The sequence below is a fragment of the Cyprinus carpio genome, unplaced genomic scaffold (genome assembly GCF_018340385.1).
Source record: "Cyprinus carpio isolate SPL01 unplaced genomic scaffold, ASM1834038v1 S000006785, whole genome shotgun sequence".
Lineage (NCBI taxonomy): Eukaryota > Metazoa > Chordata > Actinopteri > Cypriniformes > Cyprinidae > Cyprinus > Cyprinus carpio.
Genome location: NW_024879374.1, coordinates 122,737 through 146,343, shown reverse-complemented (window position 1 = coordinate 146,343; position 23,607 = coordinate 122,737). Strand labels below are relative to the sequence as shown.

The 23,607-nt window shown below is 36.3% G+C and overlaps 1 long non-coding RNA gene across 1 annotated transcript; it reads left to right on the top strand.

Annotated features, from left to right (window-relative positions):
* Nucleotides 1-15,524: 15,524 nt before the first annotated feature.
* On the top strand, nucleotides 15,525-23,309 carry LOC122144850. Its single transcript, XR_006159871.1, has 4 exons — nucleotides 15,525-15,582; nucleotides 17,823-18,137; nucleotides 21,767-22,075; nucleotides 23,213-23,309. It is a non-coding gene; the product is annotated as an uncharacterized LOC122144850 (long non-coding RNA).
* The last annotated feature ends 298 nt before the right edge of the window (nucleotides 23,310-23,607 follow it).

Here is a 23,607-nt window from a genome sequence, read left to right as displayed (position 1 = left end):
CACCTGTCACTCAAGTGGCCTCTCCCTTAATTATGCAGAACTTAAAGCTTAATATAATTCTAAACGGATGAATTATATATACTATTTTAAATTGTCGTTGAAGGGCAAAATTAGCTATATAGACCAAAGTATTTTTTTTTAACCAGGCTGTAAACATGTTTTTTTTTTTTTTTTTTCCTGCTGTTATGTTGGGGGCGTTTTAACATGGGGAGTCTATGGGATTGATTCCCTTTTGCAGCCAGCCTCTAGCGGCCAGTTGACGAATTACAATTTAAGTCACTTCCGTATGGGCTTCACGAGAGAGAGCGGGAGGTTGCCGCTTGACTGTTACACAACATGCTTCTCTTTCTCAACTATTTAACATTCCAAAACCTGACTGTGTTTAACTTGAATACTCACCAAGACGGGCATTTTGACATAATTTTGTATGTATTTGAATGTTTTAAGCGCAGTTAGCCACTCATTTTGGTATTTGTGGCTCACAAGCTTTAGACTGAGCGTGAGCCGGCTTGTGCACTCCACTAAAACACAGTAATCAACATTTGAAGTGGATCAAAAAACTTTATCAAAGTTGTCCTGAGACAAGAATACATTTGCTTTTAGGACAACTTTTGATGAAAGGTTTTGATCCACTTCAAAAGTTGATTTGTAAGATCACGTGGGTGTGCCACACCCAGGGCCGTGGCAAGCTCAAATGCCGCCTAGGCAGAGCACGATCGTGGCCGCCCCCACCTCACACTCATACACCCTTGCATTGAACAATATTTTCTTTATCTCATAATATAACAACTAAACATAAAACGTGCAAGGCATGTTTTCAGATTTTTTTTTTTTCATTCTGCAAGTTAGCGGTGAAACCAAGTACATAATGCAACAGTCTGCGAGATCATTTTCTTTTAATTTTAATACCGTGTACAGAATAAACCTACAACATGGCCTCCACACATGGGGGAACTTTTTAAGCTCCTGGAGGTTTCAATTTTTCCTTGTACTGTATCCCACACATACCACAAAATCCACCACAACAAATAGCCTACTTTTCAGATACATGCCGTTCGCATCGGGACTTTCGAGGCGGCAAATGCTTTGATTGCGTCCCTCTACCTTGTTCAGCAAGTTCGTGCCTCAGATTGCAATTGGTTTGCTAGTCCATTACGTCGTCCTTGGTATCATTGTACTTCGGAGATAAGCATCGCGTATTTTTTTTTTTTTCGGTGCCTTATTTTTACCAGATGAGAGCGTTCACAGGGGGACTAGGCCGCACGGTGCATATGCTGCAGTCAGTAGCGTTTCAGAATCAGCACGGGGCCGCGATCGGTTCCGGCGGCGGGATTCCTATTTTGTGCTGCGCTTCTGACTGCTCAGTTTAAAGTGCAAGTAGCAGCCTTTGATGGACAAAAATAAATAATGGATTTCACCCACAAAAAGTATCTAATGCACAAAATATAGCACATATTATGGGAGTTTTACAAAAACAAGAACTTGGAGTATGTTTAGGAAAGGATAAATTAATATTTAAAGAATTATGTATAGAAGATAGTGACAATGAATCATGGGCAGAAATACACATGTACTGACATCGAACAAAGTACTTTCCCCCAAATGTTTGCATTAATGATATCTACATGTTGTTTTTTTAGCAAATGACCTTAAAAAATGTATGATATTTAAATGCTACATATTTTTTTCTATTTTTGTATTACTAATATAATATATATATCATATATATATATATATATAGATATATTATATTATAGATAATACATTACAAAATCTGTCAAAGTACTTACAGTTCTATCCAAACAATAACACTAATTTTGCCGAAATCACAAAAACAACTTTAAATAATTTTATACTCTGCTAGTTTCAGCCGTAGAGATTTATTTCTTATTAGTAGTATTAAGTCGTATTCCTTCTAACTAGGCCTATATCGTGGCAGAAGAGCGGATGTCGTGCTGACAATCATACACAACCAGCACGTGGTGTCCACCAGGCTGTGTGTGGTCTCAGGGTGCACACTGGAAAGACAATATGGACGACCTTCGTCTCATCGGTGGAAGTTCGAAACATGCAAGTTTCTTTATGAATCCACACCATGTTACTTTACAAGACTTGCAAGTCGAAGGAAAAAGGCATGGGATGAAGGTTGCGAGGCGGCTCTTTATTGCAGATGGTAAGTATTTTAACAGGATTTTTTTGACGCTTTCGCTGGCACAAACGAGCAAAAACACTCAAATATAGATAAGTCAAATAGCATAGATTAATATAGGCCTAGCACACATACTACAGTATAGCCATAGTATGATCTGCGTCTTTTTTTCTATTTTTGAGAGTTTGCTCATTTAAATTGTCTCTGTTAAAAGAAGCTGCTGTATACACTTTATGAATTATCATAAGCTTTTTATGATGGGTAATGTATGTATTCGATGTTTCAGATATATTCTGTGTATCAACATATAAAAGAGTTTTTTATAGGAGGTAAGAGCTAATGTTAAAATATCAAAAAGGTAATAATAAATAATAAATATAATTCAGATAATATATATATATATATATATATATATACTATATATATATATATATATATATATATATATATATATTTTTATGTTAAAATATGTTCAAAGTACTTACAGCTTTCTAGGTTTCACCGCAACCTCAAAAGCCTCGCCACTTTCCTTCTAATACATTGGAATTTCAGCAGAAAACAGGTGTTGGCTGGCATAAACCAATGTGTGAAATTGTAGAATTATTGTTCTTTTCAAGCAAAACAAGAAAATTGATTCAATTGGAACCAACTGACAGGCACTCTGTCCAAAATCCGCTTGTTCAGTTGCGCACTGCCTCCGCTGCCGGTGTGAAAGCAAAATAGCCGCGCGCTGCTTCCGTCTCTGCCTACCTGCTACGCGCTGCTGTCCGCTCTGCTTCCGCTTGCGGTGTGAACCCGGCCTTAGAGAGTTTGTGATCATCTGTAAATTAGCAATATGATACAAAGAGTCAGCTGACACAAATTAATCTATATTATCAATATTAGACTAATTTCGACATTGATTGACAATGTTAAAGAGTGAATATATACCAAACAGCTTACTCACCATATCAACACCAAGACTGAATGTGTATAGTAAAGTACTTGTTTTAGTGCTGGTTATCCTTGATAAAGTCCAGAGTCTGTGGTGCTGGTGTTTGTGATGTACAGAGATCCAGTCTGATCCAGTATTCAGTCTGCCTTTGAACCTTCCACCAGCACTATCATCATAAAATTTCAAGATATTGTTCTGTTTGACTTCAGCTAAGAGAATTTTGTTTGGTCCAAACCGCCACTCGATCTCATCGTCTCTCTGTATTTGTAGAGTGACTGAATCTCCCTCCATCACTGACACTGACTTTCACTTCATTAAACACCAAACACGCCTTTCTGCAGCAACAAACAGAAATAAATTGCTGTAAACATTTTTTTTATTATTATTATTTTGAAAAATTTGTAATAATTGCAACAACTCTTTGACATGAATTTCAATGGCTAATCAAAATAAGTTAACATTTTTTAGTAAGATAAGATAAGGTTAAACATTTGTTTTTGCTTACTTGAGTTATTAATCACATCGATTTATTTACAGTCATCATTATACACATTAACAGTGAATGCTAAATCTTCTCATTGATTCTGTACGGCACTCGACACCATAAAACATTTATAACTTTTCTACCACTAGACACCACAAGCACAACTGAAAAAACATCAGGTGAAGCATTTTCTTCAGCAGTTTGAACATCAGAACAGTTTCAAAATAATAAGTCCTCAGTACTGAAAAATAAGATTTTTATATCAATAAGAAATGTACTAGCAAATGGGTCTCGGTATGACTGAAAATGTCACGCTGAAGATGAGAGTGTCCTGCGCTGTCTGTGGTTTGGTGTGCACTTCTCCCTTCAGAGTGTGCATGGCTTCTCATATAGACTTATTTAGAGATGAATGTCTAATAACATTTTTGTGGCATTGTTCCTCCACTGTGATAATTTAAGACGGGTTTGCATTCCCCTTATGGTATAACGGCACATTATCAGATATTATTATTCAGATATTAGCAGTGGTCGAATTGTAAAATAAATAAATAAATAAATAAAAAAATCAGGGAGGATGGGAGGTGTCAGGTATTTCTTTGGTGGGGTGGGGGTCCTGTATCTTCAACTTTACATAATAACAAAATTAGCCGCACCATTTTTAGACACATTTTTATTAAAGAAAATATTTAGCTTTTATAAAATGAAATATGATTTATACACTGGTGTCCTTCTTGGGCCGGAAGCTTTTTTTGTTTTTTGGCCGGGTTTTTTTTTTTTTGCCGGGTAACATTGGGATTCACTTTTGTCTATAATTAAAATTATTATATGTGTTTTTTGTGCTGGTATCTTGGGTGGTTTAGGCCTGTTATGGGATAAATCGTAACGTGGGGTTTGGGTTTCATGTTCATTGCTCTCATGTCTTTAATTTTGGAGTTTTAGCTCCATGGTCCCCTGTCTAGTCATGTGATTCCCTGCCCTCATGTTATCCTGCTGTTGGTTCTTTGGTTCATCGTGTCCTGTCTCTCATTGGTGTGTTGTTACTCATGAGTCGCGTCTCTCATTGGTTGGTTACTCGTCAAAGTCTTGTTACCCTTGTTGTCTGATATAAATAGCCCCTCATGTTGTCATTGGTCTCCGGTCGAGTATTGATGTTGTAACCTGCTGTTGGTTAGTCAAGTCTGATCAAGTTAAGTCAGTTCATTAGTGACCAAATAAATAGATTAGGCCCCCCCTATGTGGAAATGGATTTAAAATTTTTTCTTATCCATTATTTCTAAGCCTTAACTGGCTCAAAATACAGTGTATTACAGATCACTTTCAGGTCATCAGTCTATCTTAATCTTGCCTTCAGTGGACTGCTTGTTACATAAATGAAGAGAAACCACTAGTAGGTGGATGCAAGTCCTTGTTTTAATAATGATTTAATAAATGATTAACTGAAATCATTCAAATCAAAACCATTCATTCAAAACGGCAGATTCAATTTGAAACGAAGCAAGTTACTCTTGATTCATGAAGTGATTTTCATGAATCGTTGAATCATTGGGTCATTCGATTTGTTCAAAACTACATTCATTCAGTATGAAAGGCCACAGTGTTGTTCCACTCGTGGGAGAAAGTATGGACGTTGCCTCATAAGTATCTGATCACCATAAAGTAAAAGAAATAACAACATTTAAGTTTGATTCATAAATGTTACCATATTAAAGCTTTTCTAGAAAATATGAGTCAGACATTGAAGTGAATTGCAGTTTTTTGCTACATTCTTCTGAAGAAGACGTAAAAAAAAAAAAAAAAAAAAAATCTCAGACAAAAAAAAAAAAAAAAAAAAAAAAAAAAAAAAAAATTCCCTACAATTTTGTTCATGCTTATCCAATCTTATATTTTGTAGGTGACTTTTTCTTTTGTTTAAAGATGCTTTCTTTGGATTTTTTTGTCTACTCAAAAGAGAATATACAGAAATTTTTACATAATAAATTGTGTTTCCTGCTAAGCTAAATTTCACATCCATAAGAAAAGTTTACTGGTTCTAAACCGGCCTTTTCATTGTTCACAAGTTGATTTAGACAGGCAACTATTCAATGTTCAGTCAATCTTAATGCTATGGAAAACTGTATTTATGTGTTCTTACTTTGTGTCCCTTGTTAAGGCTGTTCATGTATTTATTTATTTTAATAGAATTATAATATTTCAAGAATTTTTTTTTTTTGTTTTTTTTTTTAGTTTTACATAATGTATTACAACATTAAGCTAAGGCTGATGCACGGGGCAACTTTTTGAGCAATTTTGCCATGCAACTTTTCATTCGTTACCCACAGCAGATGGCGGTAATGGTTCATTTGAGAATGTGAGTCGCCAATACAAAGAAGAAGAAAAAGTATTCTTCTGAGGAGTTCTGTTGCGCTTTGCTACGGCCAGTCAGATGATTTGTAAGCAGAAACTCAAAGCCTTTTTTTAGCATATAAACTTACCAATAAATTCATTAGTCAGTCACAGTCGGTATAAAAATATCTTTGTTTAGTGGCTTTGTTAACAGTTATCGCTGCCCATCGGGTGAGTGCGTATAATATTAATATTCATCGAAGTTGTATTAAATCATCGAAACTTCGCTGAATCTGCAACAATATGAAGAGCTCTTTTCAGTACCGAGCTGTTTTTATTACTGATGTACGGTAAGTGTACGATTTCTGGTTATTCATAACATGTTTAGTTTTCACTTTTATTTATTTTTATTATTATTTTTTAAATCCTGGAGTTTCTTATATTAACAGTGATTACATTTATCATGTAAACAACGAGACTAGCCTAATTCTTCAGCAAATCTTAATCGGTATAAAATCTTTCTTTAAAAAACAACATGCCACTTCATTGGGGGCCTTCTATGCTAGTTTTGGGTGGGTCACAGTACCGCTGCTCTCTATGCCCAGAGTAGGCTACGCAGTTTGCGTAGGGCACCATTACATGCAGCTACTCAAAACAAACAAACAAACAAACTTTCGTTCTATATCAATATATACATATACATGCATAAAAAGCTAAACATGAATATATACAGTACATATGTATATATAAATTATAAAAAATGCATTTTATGGTGAACGCAGTAGGCAGGAAAAGCACGTGACGCGCCATTCCCGCATCTGCCCTCGCGCTCAGCTCATGTTTGCGGCTGAATATACAGGTCCTTCTCAAAAAATTAGCATATTGTTATAAAAGTTCATTATTTTCCATAATGTAATGATAAAATTAAACTTTCATATATTTTAGATTCATTGCACACCAACTGAAATATTTCAGGTCTTTTAACCCAAAAATTCCTATCTCCCAAAAAATTAGCATATTTCATCCGACCAATAAAAAGAAAAGTGTTTTTAATACAAAAAAGTCAACCTTCAAATAATTATGTTCAGTTATGCACTCAATACTTGGTCGGGAATCCTTTTGCAGAAATGACTGCTTCAACAATGCGTGCGTGGCATGGAGGCAATCAGCCTGTGGCACTGCTGAGGTGTTATGGAGGCCCAGGATGCTTCGAGAAGGCCTTAAGCTCATCCAGAGTGTTGGGTCTTATGCCTCTCAACTTTTCTCTTTTCACACATCCCACAGATTCTCTATGGGGTTCAGGGTCAGAGAGCTGGCAGGCCAATCTGAGCACAGTAATAAAAGCTTTTCAGCAGATGGAAGCATGAAGTGCTCCAAAATCTCCTGATAGCTAGCTGCATTGACCTCTGCCCTTGATAAACCACAGTGGACCAACACCAGTAGCTGACATGGCACTTGTGACCATCACTGGATCAGGCACTTGACACCAGTGTTGGGGCTAGTTATCAAAAAAGTAATAATATATTACATATTACATATTACTCTCAAAATAGTAATGCCTTACTTTACTTTATTACTCCTGAGAAAGTACCATTGGCATTACTAGTTATATTAATAGTTACATTTTTTTTCTTAATTACCTATAATTGCCTGAGATGCATCAGATGGAGAGGGAGAACATACAAAGGAGGAGTGCTCCTTAAATGTCTTTATTAATGCCAACAACAACAGACTGGTACTGTCTAGCACAAATAACTACAAACAACTGTACTTGTGCAATCAAGTACAAACAAGCATTAACTTCTCAATGTTTAACAAACACCGTCTCTGGTGCAAACAATCAATAAATTTGATTGTCAATTTATAACAAGTCCAAACATATATTAACTTCCTCACGTTTAACAAACACTGTCTAGTGCAAACAATCAATTTGATTGTCAATTTATAACAAGTACAAGCACTATATTAACTTCCCTCAATGTTTAACAAAACCATCTAGTGCAAAAACTGTACTCCATTTGTCAAAATGAAATATGATTTTATACCACTGGTGTCCTTCTGGGGCCGGAAGATTTTTTGTTTTTTTGAAGGTTTTTTTTTTTTTGCACGGTAACATTGGGATCACTTTTGTCTAAAATAAATATGTTATGTGGATTTTTGTGCTGGTACTTGGGTGGTTTAGCCTGTTATGGTATAAATCGTAACGTGGGGTTTGGGTTTTCATGTTCATTGCTATCATGTTCTGTAATTTTGGAGTTTAGTCAGGGTCCGCTTGTCTAGTCAATGTGATTCCCTGCCCTCAGGTTAGTCCTGCTTGCTGGTTCTTTGTTCATGTGAACCTGTCTCTCATTGTTTGTGTTTACTGAGTCGAGCGTCTCTCATTGGTTGGTTCTCGTCTTGTTACCCTTGTTGTCTGAGTATAAATGCCCTCATGTTGTCATGTCTCGGTCGGTATTGGTGTTGTAACAACTGCGGTTGGTTGAGTCAAGTCGTGATCAAGTTAAGTCAGTTTCATATAGTGACCAAAATAAATCGATTAGGCTATGTGGAAATGGATTTAAAATGTTTTCGTACCATTATTTGTAAGCATTAACGGGTGCAAAATACAGTTGTATTACAGTAACACCTTTAGGTCATCTGTCATTCTTAATCGTGCCATCAGTGGACTGCTTGTGTACATAAATGCCTGAGAAACCACTAGTAGTGGCTGCAAGTCCTTGTTTTAATAAAGGAGTTAATAAAATGATTAACTGAATCTTCAAATCAAACCATCATTCCCAAAACGGCAGATTTCAATTTTGCAACGAAGCAAGTGACTCTTGACTCATGAAGTGATTTTCAGGAATCGTTGCATCAGTGCTCATTTTGTTTTTGTACAAAACTACATTCATTCAGTAATGGAACAGCACAGGTGTTGCTTCACTCGTGGGAGAAAAGTATGGGACTTCTGCCTCATAAGTATCTGATCAACAATAAAGTAAAAGAAATAACCATTTAAGTTGATTCATAAAGTTAGTCCATATAGTAAAGCTTTTCTTAGAAATATGAGTCAGTCCATTTGAAGTCAATTGCAGGTTTTTGACATTTTCTGAAGAAGACTTCATTCATTTGTTTTGGCAATGTTCTCAGACAAAAAAAAAAAAAAAAAAAAAAAAAAAAAAAAATGGTCTCCTCAGATTTGTTCATGCTTATCCAATCCTATATTTGAGGTGACTTTTCTTTGTTTTTAAAGAGCTGTCAGGTTTGGAGTTTTGTCTACCAAAAGAGAATATACAGAAATTTTACAGACTATAATTGGGTGTTTCCTGCTAGCTAAATTTCACATCCATAAGAAAAAGTGTTACTGGTCTAAACCTCTCCTTTCATTGTTCAAAGTTGATTTAGACAGGCAACTATTCAAGGTTTCAGTCAATTTACTGTATGGAAACTGTATTTATGTGTTTTACTTGGTCTTTGCCAAAGTCGTTCATGTATTATTTATTTAATAGAATTATAATATTTCAAAATTTTTTTTTTTTTTTTGTTTTTTTTTTAAGTTTTTACATAAAGTAGTACACACATTATGGAAAATAAGGCTGATCACACGGGGCAATTTTTTTGAGCAATTTTTGTACACATGCAACATTTTAATGCGTTACCCCACAGCAGATGGCAGGTAATGGTCGTTTGAGAATGGAGTTCGCCCTTCCCAAAATTTAACAAAATAGCTAGAAAAGATTCTTGCTGAGGAGTTTAATAGCGGTCGTTGCGCTTGTACGGCCAGTGCAGAGTTGTAAGCAGAACTCAAAGCCTTTTTTTCGCATATTAAAACTTACCAGAAATGTCATAGTCAGTCCGTCGCGTATAAAATCTATTGGTAGTGCTTTGCTAAACAGTTATCGCCGCCCGTCGGGTGAGTGCGTATAATATTAATATTCATCGAGTTGTACTTAAGATCATCAGAAACTTCGCTGGAATCTGCAACAAATATGAAGAGCTCTTTCGTCCCCGAGCCATGTTTTTACTTCACCCTGATGTTGCGGTTAAGTGTGAAGATTTCGCGTTATTCCTAAACATGTTTAGTTTCACTTATATTATTTGATGATGTAGTATTATTTAAATCCTGGAGTTCATATATTAACAGTGATAAACATTTAGCATGTAAACAAAACGAGACTAGCTATAATTAGTTGAGAAAAATCGTATCTGGTCTTATAAAATCTTGGCTTAAAAAACACAAACATGCACACTTCCATTGGGGGCTTTCTATGCTCGTTTTGGGAGTGGGTCACAGAGTACCGACGCTCTCTATGCCCAGGAGTAGGCTACGCAGTTTGCGTAGTTAGCGGCAATGACAGTTGCTCAATAAAACAAATCAAAAAATCAAAAAACAAACTTTCGTGCTATATCAACCCTATATACATATACATGCATAAAAAGCTAAAAAATGATATATTCTACAGTACATATGTATAATAAATTATAAAACAAATGCATTTTTATGGTTAAACGCAGTAGGCAGGAAAAGTGACCGCGCCATTCCCCGCATCTGCGCTCGCGTTCAGCTCATGTTTTCGGCGCATATACACATGATCATCAAATTAAGGAACAACTAGGCTAAATCACGGCATGTATCAGCGCAGAGAAAAGATGAAGCCGTGCATCCTTTTAATCACTCTATAATCCTGTGAACTTTTTAGAGTGTTGACATAATGCGTTTTGACTATTGAAAAGAATTTCGAAACCAACACGGTATCAAAATAAAACATGTATCAACTCATAATCATGATATACTATTATATTATTATACAGATCTGACGTTTTTTAATATTGAGTAATAATTCGCCACCAACACTGGTAAAATACATGATATTATTTATATATATTATATTATGGCAAAACGCCTGCAAAGGGACACAAAAGGAACTAATTGCTGCTGGTTACACTTACAGGATGATTAACTCCTTGTTTACTATTGACCAGACATTTATTTTGAAATATCCACTTAATATTTAATTTTTGGCCACCTTTTTGCGATAGACAGGCTACCAGGCCTCCGATACTTGTCTTCAACAAAAAAACATGTGGATCATCGCACCCTTACCCAAAGTAACCATGGTTTTATTGTAGTAAAAATCGTTAATTTTTTTTTGTGTGATTTTCTGAGGAGAGACTATAAATATTTAAAATCAATCAGACCAACAGTAATATTAAAATCGTAGCCATAGGTAACTGGTCTAGAGCTAACAATTGTAATTTATAAATAAATACAATTTAATTACAAAATTTATTTATTTACCTGTTATATGTTATTAAAGTTATATTTGGATCCCTATAATAGGTGTGTTTTGTTTGTCTGTTTGCTTTGTTTATTTTTTGAGGAGGGGGCTCCATACTATTCTGCTTAGGGCACCCCTATGTGGGCCCGCACCGGGCCCTGGTGGGCCATCTTACCCCAAGGGTCAATTTATCTTTTTACTAAATAAATACTAAAATGTTCAACTTCACAAATTCAATCATGTTGCCTCATCCCTTCTTTCACTTTGTCTGTACATAAATTAGCATGCAGCCATTGTTAATAAACATGAAAAAATACAACAAACAAACAAAACAAAACAAACCAAACAAAAAAACTATACTTGTAATCTCTAATGATTAAGCATTTGTCCATTTTGAAAGCCCTCTGGCGGATTATATCAAAGCAACGTCGAATGGTATGTGTCTGTGTAGGAGCACTTTACTCATGATGTTATTTATCATATCATAAGTAGCTTTGTAGTATAAAGGTGTCTGCTGAATAAATGGAATCCATAAATTATAGATACATGTATTGAGATTTATCATTTCTTTGTGGGACTGCTCCAATTCTTAATTTTGTAGCGGGTTTTTATAAGACAAGGACTTAAAAATGATGTGTTAAATTTGTACAGTGTTTCTGAGTTTAATCTCTGAGAAAAGTGTTTCGGTTTGTTCTTCAGGTGTGGTTGGTGCTGAAACAGAAGCAGTGAAGTAAGTGTCAGTGAGTGAAGGAGGGAGATTCTGGTCCCTCTGAACCCTGAACTCACTCAATACACAGGAAATTATTAAGATAGTGTGTGGAGGGTGTGGGTTATAAAGCCCAGTCATTGCTGTAGGTTTTTGAAATAAGTCCTGTTAAGTAACACTGATGAGAGATTCCGAGACAGACTGCAGATGACCTTCAGGACTGGATCTCTGACCATCCAGAACATGAGAGAACCGAACACTCTTGGGCTTTATGTACTACAGATCGCGACCGCAACACTGGGACCTTCAATTAAGAAATTCAATGTTACTTGTTTAGGTGATGGAACTTCTTTTTTTTTTCTAGTAGTTATTTCTCAAAATGTGGATTACTTTATGATAAATGAAATTGACTTAAAACTGATTTATTAAGGTGCAGTCTACCAAACATTAGTGGACAGTGCGGTGTTAAGCAAATCTAACATAGTTTTAGTTTGACGATATCCACCCGTCATGCTGTTGTTCTGAATATCTCACAGCTGTGATTGTGTCCGCAGCGTGATCCCATGACTGATACTCAGAACAGCAGCACAATGGCAAGCGTGAAGTTGATTTTATACAACAGCTCTACAAAGATTCAACATCTGATTGTTCATCAGCTGTCTGTAATTCAGATGACGTGATGATGTCATACTCATTGGAGGAATCAGATATTTTACTTTTCAAATAAACTTCATGACACTATACTTTAACAGTCAGAGCTCAAATCTTCTTTCCCAGAAGAATTCTGAAGCTTGGATTAAATATTGTGATAAATACGGATGTTTCTCAGATTTGTGATAGTAATCGTACAATATTTTAATTGTTTATCTTCACTACTTTTACAATGTTAAAATGAATTTTAAGGGTCATGAACAGAGATTGTAGTTATAAGATCTTCACTAGTGTTATTCATTGAGAGGTTGTTTAAAGTGTTTAGGTACGGTCTCTCTTTTATCATTACAGAACAGAACGGTCTTCAGGTGCTATTTGCCGGAAATATCGTGGTAGTGCGTTGGCTGGTAGCTGACAGGGGCTGTTGCTTATTCCGATCGCCAACAGAATCTGTGAATCTAAAGCGGTTTATGGTGTAAGTATTACAACTCATACAGCAAGTGTGTTACCATGAGCTTTATTATGTCACAGTAGAGTTAAAAATGCAAAAATTGTTTTTACTGCAGTATTAATAATATACATTCTGTGATCGCAACAGGTTGCAAAAGACCAAAACTCAAATCCTGCTCATTTTGGCCAGTTTGAATTGTTAGATGGTCTGCATGGGCTCTTCACCCTCAACACACAGATGTAGATGTTAAACAATAAAAAGATATTGTCAAGTTTCTGTCAATGAATTCTGTCAGCCTCTTATCTGCTCAGTTAGTTTTAGTTGTTTAGTTAAAAATGCCATCACACTGAGCTCTCTCTCTCTTTTTTTTAAGGCGTATAATAGTTCATAGAAACATTATGTGTAATAGGGACCGTAATAGCATTGTAATTGACTGCATGAGCAACGAGGACGATGTTCACCAAATAATCACTTAAACTGCACATACAGTCGTTCAAAATATTTTTGAAAAAATGTTGTGCATCAATCTCTAATGATCTCCTGTTTTTCTTAATTTCATGTGCTGATTGACAAGAACCAGAGATCTCGGAAACAAATGTTTTAAACGGAGAGTAAGTATTACAGCTGAAATGGCAAAAATGAGATTTTAGGACAATAGAGTTTTTATCGTATCTGTGGTTCCTATTCTGTGGTTTCTATGTTGTTGTTTTTCTTACCACAAGCTATGTTCGTAATTTAATGCAATAATTGTAATATAATGTGTCGCTGTCCGCAATACTGAGGTGCATGACATTATATACTAATTTATGAAATTTCGTTAAAAATGCAGAAAGAATTGACCAAATCTTCATCTTAGTTCACAAAAACTAAGAGCAAGGCTGTAGAAATGTAGCCTGAAGCTTGCTGTGGCCTGTTTTGAGGTTTGTGTGGCCGCGGTCTGTCTCGCGTCTGTATGTGTGTCACTGTTTATGGCTTCATTCAGCCTCTTCTTTCAGACACTATTACAGGAAACCCAATGAAGAGGGAGATGCCATGTGTTTGTTTTTCTTTGCTTTACATGCCTTTTGTTATCTACTACCTGTAAGTGAGTTCATCTATCACTTCACGTCTGTCATTAGTATTACTTTATGTATAGGAAAAGTATTAATAAAAAGATAGATAAAGAATGTATTAAGGATAGAACAAAAAATATGTATTTCGAAACATGTTACAAAAATTATTAGTTATAAAACTATTAGGGTAACACTTACTCTGGGAGCCGATTCTCACGATTAATATTGATTGTTAACAGGCAGGTTATTTAAACATATGCTGTGTTTAGTACTTATAAAGCATTTATTCTGTTGGACCAGACGCTTCCATCCCCTAATAACTTAACTTTAAGGGGGACAGCAGAAGCCCTTATCCATATAGTGGTATGGTTTCGTTATGGTATCAGAAACTTGGGTTTAAAATTTCTAAATGGTTAGTGTAGAAACAACACCCTTTTTACCCTGTAAAAAACAGCTTTTTCACAAGCGACCTGTTGCGGTGCATGGCCCTTTTAAATGCTAATGGAGCTCTGCTCACCCCGCCCATCTTCCATGGGGTGAGCAGCAGTTCTCTGAATGTAAACTTAGCCGCAGTTGTTGTGAACTTGCTAACTAGCAACAGTATTAAGAAAAGGCAATGCCACGCTTCAAACAAAAATCTTGATTCTCATCTCTGTAGGTGAAGCTGGATTCACGAATGAGTTCGCGCAAAAGATGGTTGCATTTATGTAGATCGGGGGGCGCATTCAAAACCAAAAGCAATCCTCTCTGGTCGTCAGCGGCTCAGATGTAGGGAGTAGATCTGAGAAAGTGATTATGAATTATTACATCCAACAACAAAACTCCTGAAACGCTTAGGAGTCATTCTCGTCTCCATCTGTGAACGGCTTGATCTGAGAAAGTGATTATGATTTTCAGGGATTTGAAAAAAAAACACTGGGCAAATTTTATCATTATAGGGTGGTTGTTGTACACACACACTTGCCAGGACACATTTATGTTCAAACAACATGTAAAGTGCATTTTGCATCTGATCTTCCCTTAACTACTACCTTACTAACATATTAATAAGCAGCAAATTAGGAGTTTAAGGCTTAAGTCGTTAGTTAATGGTTTGTCAAATAGCGAGAATTGGACCTTAAAATGAAGTGTGACCAAATAATATTTAGATTCATTATTTATTCTCCTTCAGCTCATTTGAAACCTGTGTGTATGTAAATATTTTGATTCATCTTCTTAATCTTTAATACATTTTTTCTGTCTCAGAGATGAAAGTCAAAGTCAAGTTTGGAATGACATGAGGGGCAATTAAAAATGTCAGAATTTACAATCCGTTGGGTTAACTAATGTTTTATAATTATTATTATTATTATTATTATTATTATTAATGAAGGAATATTAAAAAGCATAGTTAGCATTTCTGTGGAAAATATCCGTTGCTGCCTTGAGTATATAATAAATATACCGATTACCGATTATTAAAAGCATGTAAAAGAACCACACATCTTCATCTACATTCTCACAATCTCGTTTCACATTTTCTACGTGCTGCTGTGACAGATGAAGACACGACCGCTGAACAACTTTGCAAAAAATGTAAGTACTTCAACTCATATAGCAAGAGTTTAACTAATTTAACTTGTATTATTTAGACACAACATTATTGTAAACTGTTATCAGTAAACTGTTATCAGTTGTTATAAAACGGATAGTTCTGGTCCTTGATTCTGATTGGTTGAGCCGCTTTCGGAGCTGTTGTAAATTACACTACAAACATAGACTTTTGTTTACTTCTGTGTGTTGCTCTGCAGCCACTTTGTTGGAACCACATCTGTTTCTGAGGAACTACATTGTTTGGTGGAAGAATACGTTTTTTTTATTTATATCATTACACCTTATTTGTTGTTTTATTCTGTGAAACCTTACCAAAGAGTATAGAAGCCAAGAGGCGAAACTCAATAGAACGCTCCATAGCAACAGTTGCCCCATGACGTGACGGCGCGGCCGCCATTATGGACTGAAAAAAAAACCCGCTTGAAGCAAAACGCCGAGAAATAATGGGAGTCAATGGCACTGAAAAACTTAACATAACAAAAAACTTAACATAACTTAATTCTTTCTGGCCGTCATATCTAAATATGAAAATTTAAAATACATTAATGAGGATGACCGACGTTAAATGATAGAAATATACGTCTATGTGTCGGTTATGCATGGCCTAATTACCCTTAGGAAAATAGTATTTTGGGACAAAATATTACTATAGAAGTACTATAAGACTACTGTAGAAATACTATAGCGGCTCTCTAGGATATTATACAGGTATTACAGAACATAACATACTTCTGTGATGTTCTGTAATACCTCTATAATATTTTTAAGCTGCTATAGTATTTCTATAGTAGTCTTATCCTACTTCTGTAGTATGTCCCAAATTACTATAGGCCTAGTATTCCTGTAAGATTACTATAATATTTTGTCCCAAAATACTAAAAGATTCCTATAGTACTTTTTCGTAAGGGTATGTCCCCCACCGAATCGGCTTCATTAGCCTACCACTTAAGGTTTGCAAAGATACAATTATAAAATTACTGCAAACCTTTAATATATCAATATTTATGTTCTATTATGCATTTTTCCTTGTTATATGAATAACAGAAATTCATGAAATAATATATATAGGCAGACACACAGTAATAAGATTTATTCAAATGTTGATTTTGACATTAGTGAACATCACCATATATATGATTTGGAAAAATAAATAAATAAATAAATAAATAAATAAAATTATAAATGAGCATTTCTAAAGACAGTTCATCTTTTACATAGAATTTCACAAAAATATTAACAACTTGTTTTTCAACATCTTCAGTGAAAGTGCACACAGTGAACATTTCAATGGCAAGAACAAAAACAATCTGTGAATGTCCTATTACAGACGGAAAGGTACAAAAAAAAGATGTGCAATCCAGCAAGTGCACACATGAACTATAAACAGTACTAAAATGGAAGTGGTGCCATAAGATCTCAGTAATTAATCAGACACCACCATCTATTGTGTGTGCATTTGTGTATGAGAAGTTTTTTTTTTTTTTTTTTTTTTTTTTTGTGAGAGAAGAGGCATTGACATAGAATGGAAGCATTAGTCAAAAAGGTGTATAATCTAGCAAATGCACACATGAACAAAAAATAAGTCTGACCATCTTTCGGAAACTACTAGCCAGTTCAAGTTTTGTATAGATTTCTAAAAACGAACAGCAAAACCTCTGCACTGGTAGAGATTTGAACAAACAAACAATAAATATCAGTTCAAGTTTTGTATAGATTTCTAAAAATGAACAATAACTGATTGGAAGAACTGATCATATGATGATTTCACCAGCTTTCAGTCCATAATGGCGGCCTCGCCTCCGCAGCGCCATCTACAGACTGTTACCCATAACACAACAGAGTTTCGCCACTTGGCAATCAATTCTCTTTGACCTTACTATGTTTATGGATAACCATTTTATAAAAAGCAACAAGCCTCATGAAGCCGTGGTTTTACAGTGAATTTATAAAAGCTAAGGGACATTGTTAGGGATGACGCGAAGCGGAGTGCCTAAAACCCCCTTAGCCGTTATAAATTCACTGTAAACCTCGGCTTCACGAGGCTTATTAACCTAATATATAGTTCCTTAGGAACAGTTGTGGTTCCAACAAAGTGGTTGCTGGCTTCCTGGGGTTCATTGCTTTATTAGATCACGGAATGTTCTCAGTGTTACTGACTTGTCAATTTGCTCATTCACTTACTTCTACTCATTTCTCTGTTTTGCTGTGCACTGCTGTGACAGATGAAGAGAAGATTTTGTCAGTAATGGAGGGAGGAATCTGTCACTCTAAAAATTGATGCTGAAATAAAGGGAGATGATCAGATCCTGTGGATGTTTGGGTCCTCAAGAGACTCTCATAGCTGAAATCAAAAAGCGAAACCAGAGAGATCACTACCTTTGATGGTATTGATGGGAGATTCAAAGACAAACTGAAACTAGTCAAGACTGCATCACTGACCATCACAAACATCACAGCTGAACACAGTGGAGTCTATAAACTACAGACCAGCAGCAGCAGAGGAACCTCGTTTCAAAGATTCATTGTTAATGTTAAAGGTAAGAATCATACTTTTTTTCAGTATAATGATCACATTTCTTTATTGGCAGTTATTTCAGACATTAAGCTTGATAAATTACCATAAAATTAGCAGATTGAGCTTTTCGCAAACTGAACCAAATTATTTAGAAATTACAAAAAAAAAAAAAAATACTCATTAGACATGATAATTGCTATTTATATCAGATAAGGTAAAATTATGTAAACTATTATAGCACAGTTTATTGGTAAACAGTAGTAACCATTTAGAGATTGATGTTTTTACCTGCATAATCAGTGTTTTTGTGGACGTAGTCAATTTTAAAATTGAGTCAACTTTAAAAGTAATTGTTTCTAAAAAGCCAAACCCATGTTGATTATTGTTTTATGGTACAGATTTATTTGAAAAGCATTATTAAATCATTTTCACTTACGAATTGTGATGCAGCTGCAGTCAGATCTAGTACTGCTTCATCTTTCTTTGCGAAACTATCCATGACAATGTGCCCCATTATTTTACTCCATTTGTCCTATTGACGACAGACTTAAACACGTGGACTGTGTCAGAAAGTGAACTCGCATCTGTATAATGTATCTAGTGTAGACAAGATTGTGATGTCTGGTTCACGAACGGATCGTTCGATTTTTAACCAGTTCTTCTTAGTGAACTGGTTGAACCAGTTCACCAAATCAGACAGAATTGTCTGAAACGGTTAATGTCTCTAGTTTTTAATCCACAAATTTTACTTAAGTTATTCACTTTTTAAATGTGTGGCTGACACTCCCTCTGAGTAGAAATAAACATACTGTACACTCACCTAAAGGATTATTAGGAACACCATGCTAATACTGTGTTTGACCCCCTTTCGCCTTCAGAATCTACGTGGCATTGATTCAACAAGGTGCTGAAAGCATTCTTTAGAAATGTTGGCTCATATTGATAGGATAGCATCTTGCAGTTGATGGAGATTTGTGGGATGCACATCCAGGGCACGCAGCTCCCCGTTCCACCACATCCCAAAGATGCTCTATTGGGTTGAGACCTGGTGACTGTGGGGGCCATTTTAGTACAGTGAACTCATTGCCATGTTCAAGAAACCAATTTGAAATGATTCGAGCTTTGTGACATGGTGCATTATCCTGCTGGAAGTAGCCATCAGAGGATGGGTACATGGTGGTCATAAAGGGATGGCCATGGTCAGAAACAATGCTCAGGTAGGCCGTGGCATTTAAACGATGCCCCAATTGGCACTAAGGGGCCTAAAGTGTGCCAAGAAAACATCCCCCAACACCATTACACACCACCACCACCAGCCTGCACAGTGGTAACAAGGCATGATGGATCCATGTTCTCATTCTGTTTACGCCAAATTCTGACTCTACCATCTGAATGTCTCAACAGAAATCGAGACTCATTTTTTCCAGTCTTCAACTGTCCAAATTTGGTGAGCTCGTGCAAATTGTAGCCTCTTTTTTCCTATTTGTAGTGGAGATGAGTGGTACCCGGTGGGGTCTTCTGCTGTTGTAGCCCATCCACCTCAAGGTGGTGGGTGTTGTGGCTTCACAAATGCTTTTGCCTGCATACCTCGGTTGTAACGAGGTGGTTATTTCAGTCAAAGTTGCTCTTCTATCAGCTTGAATCAGTCGGTCCCATTCTCCTCTGACCTCTAGCATCAACAAGGCATTTTCGCCCACAGGACTGCCGCATACTGGATGTTTTTTTTTCCCTTTTCACACCATTCTTTGTAAACCCTAGAAATGGTTGTGTGTGAAAATCCCAGTAACTGAGCAGATTGTGAAATACTCAGACCGGCCCGTCTGGCACCAACAACCATGCCACGCTCAAAATTGCTTAAAATCACCTTTCTTTCCCCCTTTCTGACATTCAGTTTGGAGTTCAGGAGATTGTCTTGACCAGGACCACACCCCTAAATGCATTGAAGCAACTGCCATGTGATTGGTTGATTAAATAATTGCATGAGAAATGAGAAATGAGAAATTGAACAGGTGTTCCTAATAATCCTTTAGGTGAGTGTATATCCCGGAGTAATTCATTTCACTCAAACAGTACACTGAGTGAATGCTGTGAAAAGAGAGAACTGAAGATGAACACAGAGCAGAGCAGCATAAACTGAACGTGCTGGAGCATGCTGGTTAGAATGGTTCTCGTTCTTGAGTCAAGAACCGGTTACATTGGTTTTCGAATCCCCAGTACAGTGAACCGAGAACTGTTGAGCTGATGAGCTGATGATACTGCGCCTGCATGATTCAGCGTGAAGCTACCGAACAGACTGCCCTTGACTGACACAACACATCTGAACTGAACTGGTTCTTTTGGACAACTGATTCTGTGCTAATGTCATTGAGAGCGGGTAAACCGAAGACTTGAATGAATGGCAATCTGGCGGGACATAAGTTTATTTAATTACAAATAAATCGCAATGGATTATAGTAAGTGGAATATGTTTTCTGGGGTGATGACAACTAATTTATTTACTGTATATCTTCAAGACTTAAATCCTCGTATGCCCATCACTGCCTGTTACTGTATTTGGGTGCTTAGTTGCAAAACTTAATTGTAAACTTTTTAGATCATGATTGATGTCTTAACTGATTTATGTTATGATTACGGGACTTTATATATTTGAAATGTGTATTTCCATCCCGGCTCGGGACGATAGACTTGATATATCATTACGTCATCGTGAATGACGTCATTACTTTAGGGCATAAAAGGACTGATGAACCCATTTTTTTTTTTTTTTAACCGGTTCATTGAAACGAACTGTCCGAAAGAACCGGTTCATAGAAAAGAACCGGACGTCCCATCACAGGCGACACTCGAATTCAGCCTAATCAAGTGTCAGCCATTAAGCGAGTGAACGTCATTGGGCGGGGGCCTAATGACTATTGACTATTCGTTGATACCTTGCTCTGGAGGCAGTGTTTTTGCAAATGATTGTACCTGGGGCAAGTTCAAGCTCAAACCGGCGCACAACATTTTGCTACGGTTTCCAGGTTGAATGACATGTTTCCTGTAAATGGTGTGCAACATGGTTTGAGATATGTTTTCTCTTGTTTGGTGGGTGTGTGTCAAAAATGTCAGCCCAATCATCAGCAATGCATATAAACAAAGTGGTATTAAAGAGACAGCTCGCACGATGTATTTTACATCTAAATAAATTCACAAGAGCAAGTATAGTGTTTGCACATGTTTATTTACATTAAAGGCAAAAACCATATTTATACCGATTTTCATCAGGCTCCGAAAATTCTTCAAACAGAACACAAAGAAAGGCCTTCTCATTTGCAGTAGTTGCAACTCTTGCATCATCAGAACAAGGTGTTCAACGCACCACTGTTTCGGTTTAAAAAATATTTTGCCCCCATCTTGTCGGGGCTGAACGAAGCCCAGGTGACATAACCTTGCCCCTTGATCCAAAATGAGCCATTTTGTGGCACTTGATTAAATAAATGCTTTGTTAATAATGAGGAGGATGGTTTAAGCTATGGAATTTGCAGGATGTTTCAAAGCAAATTTGATTTCTCATGTCATGACCTCTTTAAAATGATCACTGATAAAACAGCATCCACACTTGATCTAATGGCAATATTTTTCTCTTTTTATGCACTGCTGTCACAAATGAAGTCATGATAATTTCAGTGGTGGAGGGACAATCAGTCACTTTATACCCTGATAATACTGGTGCACAGAAAGATGATCTGATTGTGTGGATGTTTGGAGATGAAAACAATCTCATTGCTCAAATGACTGGAAAGACCAGAGCAACATATGAAGGTACTGATGGGATATTCAGAGACAGACTGAAGCTGGACAAGAGGACTGGATCACTGACCATCAGGAACATGAGAACCGAACAATCTGGACTTTACAAACTACAGATGAGCAGCAGCAGCAAAGGAACCACAAACAAGAGATTCAACATTGTAATAAATTGTGAGTAGCTTTCTTTTCGTTTGGTTTTTTAAAAGCATATTTGTGAGATGTTTTTGTTTTTTACTAAACAAATTTTTAATAGTTTATGTTGCATATAGTGTTTTATTGTAATTTGTCTTGTTTGTATGTTAGGCCTATAATGCACAAAATGATGAATTGATACAGTACAGTTACAGACTCAATTAAACAGTGTACACTAAATGCACACTATAGACTGTTTAAAAAAAACAAACAAAAAAAAAAAAAAACTGATGCACATCTACTTTCCTTTCACTATAGAAAATTTAAGCCAAAACCTGTCAGTATGGCCACTGTCATCTTGCAAAATGATGTCCTTTAGACCCAGAGTCTGCACAGTAGTAATTCTTTTGGAGTCCCGTCTGCGCAGTAGTGATTGTGAGATGGAGCCATGGTTTCGAAGTCCTGCCCAAACTCCCGCAGACCCAATTCTGAGCTCACAATCATGCCACCACACCGTATTTTTAGCATCAAATAACTAACTAAAAGCAAACTTATTAGAAAAATGAAAAATTTAACAAATATTAGAATTACAAGAACTACCTAAAAGGATGAAAACCATCTTTGGGAAAAATCTTTTGAAAAGTTTGATTATTTTGATTGGCTCAAGTCACATTTGTTTACATGGAGAGGGCAGGGTTAATGATCTATACTGCAGCCAGCCACCAAATGGCTATCAAAATGTTATGCCTTCACTTTTTTTTAGGTTGTGTGTGTCACACTTTATGCACACACATATAGATAAATGATTTATTTGTTAAAAAATGATATGATTATTATGCATGTTATTTTTACAGTTTATTACCAACTTACAAATACAAGTACACACACACGAGGGCCTTTCGCACTGCTTTAGTTCCAGAACTAAATGTCCAGTACTAAAGTACTGGGAAGATTTTGCGTGAACTATTTCACAGTACCATTTAAGGGTTGCATTGACACCGACAGTGTGTACTAGGAAGTGACGGAAGTAACGCTCAAAGGTGGGTAGTTCCATAATTAGTTCTGGTACTATGAAAAGGTTCATGCGGTGCGAAAGGCCCTCTGCTCAATGAAGCTTTACTAACTCACATGTAAAAATCTTATTTTTCTGTTTCTGTGTGCTGCTGTGACATAAAGTGAATAATGTGTCAGTGAAGGAGGGAGAGGCTTTGGTTTCTGAAGACTAATGCTGAAATACGGAAAAAAAGATACGATTCTGTGGCTGTTTGGAGATGAAAAAACACTCTCATAGCTGAAATCAATGAAGGGATAATGGAAATATCTCTACATTTGACGGCGTCAATGAGAGATTTGGAGGCAGTCTGGGGTCTGGACATTAGTACTGGATCCCTGACCATTAGAAACATCACAACTGAACACACTGGAGTTTATAAACAGAAGGTCATCAGCAAAAAAGGGACCACAATCAAGAGAATTAATGTTGCTGTGAGAGGTGAGTATCTCAAGTCTTTCAGTTTTTCTGCAGTTAATTCAGCTCAAACTGTGCAGGCTGCATGCAAACTTCTGATCAG